Below are 8,245 nucleotides of genomic sequence, written 5' to 3' on the forward strand. Positions count from 1 at the left end.
GCAGTTTTCTATTCAGAACATCCAGGATTTATTAAAAAAAAAAAAGTATTTCCTATGTTAATTACACTCCCTGTGAGTGTTAGAACAGAGTAAAGCTGACAGCTGTGTGTGTGTGTGTGTGTGTGTGTGTGTGTGTGTGTGAGTGAGTGGTTTATTTGGCTGGCCCTGATTGGTGGGTGTGTGTGGGTTTGTTTGTCAGGATGTGGGCGTCCATGAACTGGAACTCGGTCGTGTTCAGAGTCAAACTGCAGTTTAAAGTGTTGCACATCATTATCTGCCTGCAGGGAGTCGACCCGGCCTCCTCTCTCTGCGGGGGGCACGGCTCTGTACCGGGTGTGTGTGTGTGTGTGTGTGTGTGCTGGGGCTGCCCCAGGTTACCCTTTGCATTGTCACAGAGGTTTAATGAGGCCGGAGCGGCACAGTTTGCGGCGCCTTCGCCGCCGGGCCTCATTAATGGCGACGACACCCCCGGCTGGAACCAAGTCCGGTTCTAACGAGGCGCAAGATGAAGGCAGCGTGGGCGTTGCCACGGCGACAGGGACAGCTGAGGGCGGACGCAGCTTTAAAGATGGAGAAAGACAAAGTCTGAAAGCTCTCATTACAGAGCTGAGGTCAGAGCGGGGAGGACATGGAGGTCTGGAGACAATCTCTATGATGGCCATCTATCGGGATTCTGGTTGGCGGACAGTGATGTCATTAATGTGTTTCTCTCATATACTTTTATCAGTAACTAGTAATCTAACGTGTTACTATTTCTCAACCAGTAATCAGATTAAAGTTCCTTCTCCAAGTTGCTGCTATTGCAACGTCTCGCAGGACGAGTGTTTCTCTAAAGCTGTTTTATTATTATTATTATTAAACAGCACCTGACCCGCCCCCTTCTCCACTCTCAGCCAATCACAGGCCAGCTTGTTGTAACAGGTTCGACAAGTGACGCAAAAGAATCGGAGCGAACAAACAATCAATAAACCTTATCATTGGATCAAGAACATGAGCCGTTACACTGTTTTTTGTAATTTTCCTGAGTAAAAAGATTTATTGGCAGGAAGCCCCGCCCCTTTCTCCAATCAATCAATCAATCAATCAATCAATCAATCAATCAACCAATCAATGAAAGACTATTTATCCAGGAGGGGCAATTAAAGTGGCAGTGCAAATAAATAAATAAATACATAGAACAACAACAGACTAGAACTACGTCTCAGGGTAAATAAACAGCAGGAACAGTTAATATGTGATAATAAAAGTGAGTCAGATATAAATACAACAAAGAATGAAGGTCAAAGGTTAAATATGTATCAGCAGGTGCAGGAGGCGGAGATCAGCAGAGGTTTTATGTTCAGACCATGGGGGGTGTGGTCGGCAGCTGCTGAAAGTAACTAAAACGTAACTTGTAATCTAACTTAGTTACGTTTAAAAACAAGTAATCAGTAAAGTTACTTTTTAAAGGCGTAACCAGTAATCAGTTATCAGATTTTTCAAGGTAACTATGGCAACACTAGACTATATTGACTGAGAGTTCAATGTTTGTTTTGAAGTTTGAGTTTCTGGTGTTTTTCTTTCTGTTCTCTGGTGAAAAACCAAAAATAAGCTGAAGGGATCTGAGGATCATTTGACCGTCAGGGATTGTTTCACCTTCAGCAAACCAAGTGTTCCTGTGACATCAGAGCAGAGGCCAAATAAGAGCAGGATGTGTCAGGATTGTCTTTGATTTCGTCAGCGTGCAGTGAAGCCCCTCGCTGAATGTGGAAGTACCTGGCGGAGCAGGTGCTGCGGCGGCGGCGGCCGCTCTGCATGCAGACCAGGGCGGCTGCTCCTCGTACCCAGTGGGCGTGTGAGCGAGCTCGCCACGGCGGAGCCGACATCAAAACGCTCGGGGGAGAGAACAAAGAGACTTTGTTGTGGATCTTTGCTGCCCGAAAGCGTCGCATCTCATTAAAGCTCCGACCGTCCTCCAGCTGATCGGGACGAATATGGAGCGTTTATGTAACGCCTCATTAAAATGGACGAGCGGCGGCGGGGAGAGCGGAGAGCGCTCACTCTGCTGCAGGAACACGAGCAGCAGCTCCCGGTTCGTGCTGCCGGAGGACGAACCAACAGACTAAAAACAATATAGTGGCTCCCATCCTCCTCAGCAGTCGCAGCTCGTCGCCTCCATCAGGTCCTCAGACCGACGGAGGAAGGAACAGCCTGCAGCTCACAGTCGGCTCAGGGCTTCTTCTCTATCAGCTCATGGGTCCAGGCTGCAGTCTGACCCGTTCTGGTCGCCACGGCAACCAAGAGCGTTTCCAAACAGCACACTTGATCTTGGATCGAGAAGCTTGAATCCTACTCAAGTCGACCCAGAGAAGTTGAACTGTCAGGATGATTCCTCGCTGCGTTTGTCCTACTAGCTTTAGCCCAACGATGATGTTCGTCTACGTTTGTACAAACCTTAAAGTCCTAGTGAAATGAAAATTCGACCTCCAAAACACTCTGGCTGTCGCTTCTAGGGACATTTTTATGCTCACTGGTCCGAGGGTAAAATGTTAAAACACGGCAATCTGCGAGAAAATAGCTGATAAACGTTGGTATTTCCTCTGTTGGGCGGAGCTTCTGACAATAATAGAGTGACATCACTGGTTGTGCACACGCCCAAGTTGTGTTTACATTATGGAGGATCAGAGTTTTGACCACGAAGAGGCTGAATTTAACCATATTTCATCATCATCATCATCATTTCAAACCCAGTGATTGATGAAGAAGACACAGAAGGTGGTTCTGCCATCGGTGACCCCGTCTGGAACATGTTTGAGGAAGCAGAAGACGCTTCGTCCTCCATTCGTCCTCGTCTCCTCAGCAGCCGCCAGTTTTCACCTTTGAGGCTTTGAGGCTCCTGACTTTTGGCAGAACGACTTCCTGGATCATGTCGAAGAGCTTTTCCCACTGCGCGGAATCACCGAAGATGAGTCCAGGTATTACTTGATTGTCTACTAGCCGCCCGAGCTAGCGGCTCCCGCTAGGCGCTAGCTGCCTGAGCTAGCGGCTCCCGCTAGCTGCTAGCCGCGCGAGGTAGCGGCTCCCGCCAGCCACTAGCCGCCTGAGCTCGCGGCTCCCGCCAGTTGCTAGCCGCGCGAGCTAGCGGCTCCCGCCGCCCGTGCTCCTTTTCTCCTCTCTCAGTCTCTTCCAGGCTCAATCTTTTCTCAAGGCTCATAAAACACCGACTATAACTTCAAAACACTGTAAAAACCTGGATATTTAAGAGGAAACAAGCCGATAGAAACACAACAGATGGAGATCTGCACAACTCTTGACGTCACGCCCACGAAGAAGGATTCCCCCGACTTCCTCGGCTGGAGATTCAAAATTCCAATAACTTTGTTATGCGACAACAGTGGTGGGGCAGCTGGAGGAACCTTAGCAGTAGAACCCTAACTATCGTTTTTTGCAAAGTAGTGTTTTACATTTCACCAGGACTTTAAACTAACCACTGAACGCTGGGACAACACTTTACCGCACCACAGTTTCAAATTGTAGGAGGGTCCAAAAAACAAAGAGTCTTTCTCTTCCTGAAGCGTCTCTGGTGGTCCTGAAGGAAACTGACGGAGGAGGAACATCAGAGACCTCCGACCACCCAGTCCACTGGTTCTGTGTTACTGCAGAACCCCTGAGGCGTCTGGTAGGAGGAGCTTCAGGGTGGTGGGAGGAGCTTCAGGGTGGTGGGAAGAGCTTCAGGGTGGTGTGAGGAGCTTCAGGGTGGTGGGGTCACTGGGTTGTGTTTAGTCGGTCTGTAGACTAGAGTGACGTCTCAGCGGCTCAAGGTGAACGTTCCTCCACGGTTCTTCCTCTTCTGCTCCTCATCTTCATCAGGAGGAACAGCTGAGGTCTGGAGGGCAGGAAGTGAAGTAGAACAGTCACTGTACTGGACTGGAGCAACGCTCCCTCACCTCCATCACCTCACTACCTCCATCACTTCACTACCTCCATCACCTGACTACCTCACTACCTCCATCACCTGCATCACCTCACTACCTCCATCACCTCACTACCTCCCTTACCTCCATCACCTGCATTACCTCACTACCTCCCTTACCTCCATCACCTCACTACCTCCATCACCTGACTACCTCACTACCTCCATCATCTGCATCACCTCACTACCCCCATCACCTCACTACCTCCCTTACCTCCATCACCTGCATCACCTCACTACCTCCATCACCTCACTACCTCCATCACCTCACTACCTCCTTCACCTCTCTACCTCCATCACTTCCCTAACTCCATCACCTCCCTCACCTCTCGACCTCCCTCACCTCTCTACCTCCATCACTTCCCTAACTCCATCACCTCTCTACCTCCCTAACTCCATCACCTCCCTCACCTCTCTACCTCCATCACTTCCCTAACTCCATCACCTCTCTACCTCCCTAACTCCATCACCTCCCTCACCTCTCTACCTCCCTCACCTCTCTACCTCCATCACTTCCCTAACTCCATCACCTCCATCACCTCACTACCTCCCTCACCTCCCTCACCTCTCTTCCTCCATCACCTCCATAACTACAGCACCTCACAAGCACTATCACCTCTCTACCTCCCTTACCTCCATCACCTCCATTACCTCACTACCTCTATCACCTCCCAAACTCCATCACCTCTCTACCTCCCTCACCTCACTACCTCATCACCTCCTTACCTCAATCACCTCACAACCTCTATCACCTCCATCACCTCACTACCTCCATCACCTCACTACCTCCATTACCTCCATCACCTCACTACCTCCATCACCTCACTACCTCCATCACCTCCATCACCTCACTACCTCCCTTACCTCCATCACCTGCATCACCTCACTACCTCCATCACCTCACTACCTCCCTCACCTCTCTACCTCCATCACTTCCCTAACTCCATCACCTCTCTACCTCCCTAACTCCCTCACCTCCCTCACCTCTCTACCGCCATCACTTCCCTAACTCCATCACCTCCCTCACCTCTCTAACTCCATCACTTCCCTAACTCCATCCCCTCCCTCACCTCTCGACCTCCCTCACCCCTCTACCTCCCTCACCTCTCTACCTCCATCACCTCTCTACCTCCATCACTTCCCTAGCTCCATCACCTCTCTACCTCCCTAACTCCATCACCTCCCTCACCTCTCTACCTCCATCACTTCCCTAACTCCATCACCTCTCTACCTCCCTAACTCCATCACCTCACTACCTCCCTCACCTCTCTACCTCAATCACCTCCCTAACTCCATCACCTCACTACCTCCCTCACCTCTCTACCTCCATCACTTCCCTAACTCCATCACCTCTCTACCTCCCTAACTCCATCACCTCCCTCACCTCTCTACCTCCCTCACCTCTCTACCTCCATCACTTCCCTAACTCCATCACCTCCATCACCTCCCTAACTCCATCACCTCACTACCTCCCTCACCTCTCTACCTCCATCACTTCCCTAACTCCATCACCTCCATCACCTCCCTAACTCCATCACCTCACTACCTCCCTCACCTCCCTTCCTCCATCACCTCCCTAACTCCATCACCTCACTACCTCCATCACCTCTCTACCTCCCTCACCTCACTACCTCATCACCTCCTTACCTCCATCACCTCACAACCTCTATCACCTCCATCACCTCACTACCTCCATCACCTCACTACCTCCATCACCTCACTACCTCCCTCACATCTCTACCTCCATTACCTCCCTAACTCCATCTCCTCTCTACCTCCATCATCTCACTACATCCATCACCTCTCTACCTCCATCACCTCACTACATCCATCACCTCTCTACCTCCATCACCTCACTACCTCCCTCACCTCTCTACCTCATCACCTCCCTAACTCCATCACCTCTCTACCTCTATCACCTCACGACCTCCATCACCTCACTACCTCCATCACCCCACTACATCCATCACCTCTCTACCTCCATCACCCCACTACATCCATCACCTCTCTACCTCCATCACCCCACTACATCCATCACCTCTCTACCTCCATCACCTCACTACATCCATCACCTCTCTACCTCCATCACCTCTCTACCTCCATCACCTCCATCCCCTCACTAATTCCATCACCTCACAACCTCCATCACCTTTCTACCTCCATCACTTCCCTACCTCCCTCACCTCTCTCCCTCCCTCTGTCCTCACTACCTCCATCATGTCCCTACCTCCATAACCTCATTCCCTCCCTCACCTCACTACCTCCATCACCTCCCTACCTCCATCACCTCTCTACCTCCCTCACCTCTCTACCTCCCTCACCTCTCTACCTCTATCACCTCACTACTTCCATTACCTCTCTACCTCCCTCACCTCACTACATCCATCACCTCACGACCTCCATCACCTCACTACCTCCATCACCTCACTACATCCATCACCTCTCTACCTCCCTCACCTCACTACATCCATCACCTCTCTACCTCCCCCACCTCACTACATCCATCACCTCACGACCTCCATCACCTCACTACCTCCATCACCTCACTACATCCATCACCTCTCTACCTCCCTCACCTCACTACATCCATCACCTCCCTAACTCCATCACCTATCTACCTCTATCACCTCACTACCTCCATCACCTCACGACCTCCATCACCTCACTACCTCCATCACCTCACGACCTCCATCACCTCACTACATCCATCACCTCTCTACCTCATCAACTCACTACATCCATCACCTCTCTACCTCATCATCTCACTACCGCCATCACCTCACGACCTCCATCACCTCCATCACCTCTCTACCTCCATCACTTCCCCAACTCCATCATCTCTCTACCTCCCACTCCTCTCTACCTCCATCACTTCCCTACCTCCCTCACCTCACTACCTCCATCACCTTCATCACTTCCCTAACTCCATCACCTCTCTCCCTCCCTCTGTCCTCACTACCTCCATCATGTCCCTACCTCCATAACCTCATTCCCTCCCTCATCTCACTACCTCCATCACCTCCTTACCTCCATCACCTCCTTACCTCCATCACCTCACAACCTCTATCACCTCTCTACCTCCCTTACCTCCATCACTTGCATCACCTCTCCCTCCCTTACCTCCATCACTTGCATTACCTCTCTACCTCCCTTACCTCCATCACCTCACTACTTCCATCACCTCCGTCAGCTCACTACCCCCTCACCTCACTACTTCCATTACCTCTCTACCTCCCTCACCTCTCTACCTCCATCACCTCACGACCTCCATCACCTCTCTACCTCCCTCAACTCTCTACCTCCCTCACCTCTCTAGCTCTATCACCTCCCTAACTCCATCACCTCTCGACCTCCCTCACCTCACTACCTCCATCACCTCTATCACCTAACTACTTTCATCACCTCCATGACTTCACTACCTACATCACATCCGTCACCTCAATACCTCCATCACCTCCCTCATGAACTCTGGATGTTGACTGGAAGTGGCTGAAGTGAGTATTGGCCGTGAGCCTCCGTCTTCATGACTGATTGACTTGTTCCAGCACCAGGAGAGACTCAAGGTGAAGCTGCTCCTCCACCCTGAGGAGCAGATGAGGAGTTTGATCTGATCAGGACGCCCCCTGGTGGTCCCACTGGGAGTAGACCGGAAGGGGGGGGTCCAGGACTGCTGCAGAGGTTCTCTGTCTGGTTTGGTCTTCAAGCAGCTCTGAGGTGCAGGACTCTCACGTCACACACTGTCTGGCTCATTGTAGCACTTCTGCTTGAACGCTGCTTCCTCATGTGTTTCCTGTGTTTGAGACGCCATGATCAACGTCTGTCGGGATCCAGAACCCGTCCTGTTGAGGGGTCACAGCTCGGTGGCGTCTCAGGAGAGTTTTGAGGAGGAGAAAACACATAATCCCTTCGATAAATTCGCCTGACAAGAACTAAAAGCTGCCATGACTCATTTTGTGACTCAGAAAAGAAGGAAAGCACCAGGATCTTTGAAACCTGCAGTCAGGAAACGCTGGATGTGTTGGAAGAAGTCTGACCTGTGACTGTCAGCATGCGAATCCTCTGAAATGTGCAGACAGTCTCTGTGTCTCTCTGGCTGTTCCGTCCACAGAGAGGGGGCGTCGTCTGCTCAAACACACCGACTCTCCTGTTGGCAGCCAGAGGACGTGGACGACCATCAGCAGAGTGAGGGGAGGGTAGAACTCTGTAAATCTGTGGAACGCAGTAATGCTACCATCAAACCATGCAATAAACATTGAAACACTACAGTGAAGTGTTTACAATGAAACACTACAG

Source organism: Blennius ocellaris (genome assembly GCF_963422515.1).
Source record: "Blennius ocellaris genome assembly, chromosome: 3".
In the NCBI taxonomy this organism is placed as follows: Eukaryota; Metazoa; Chordata; class Actinopteri; order Blenniiformes; family Blenniidae; genus Blennius; species Blennius ocellaris.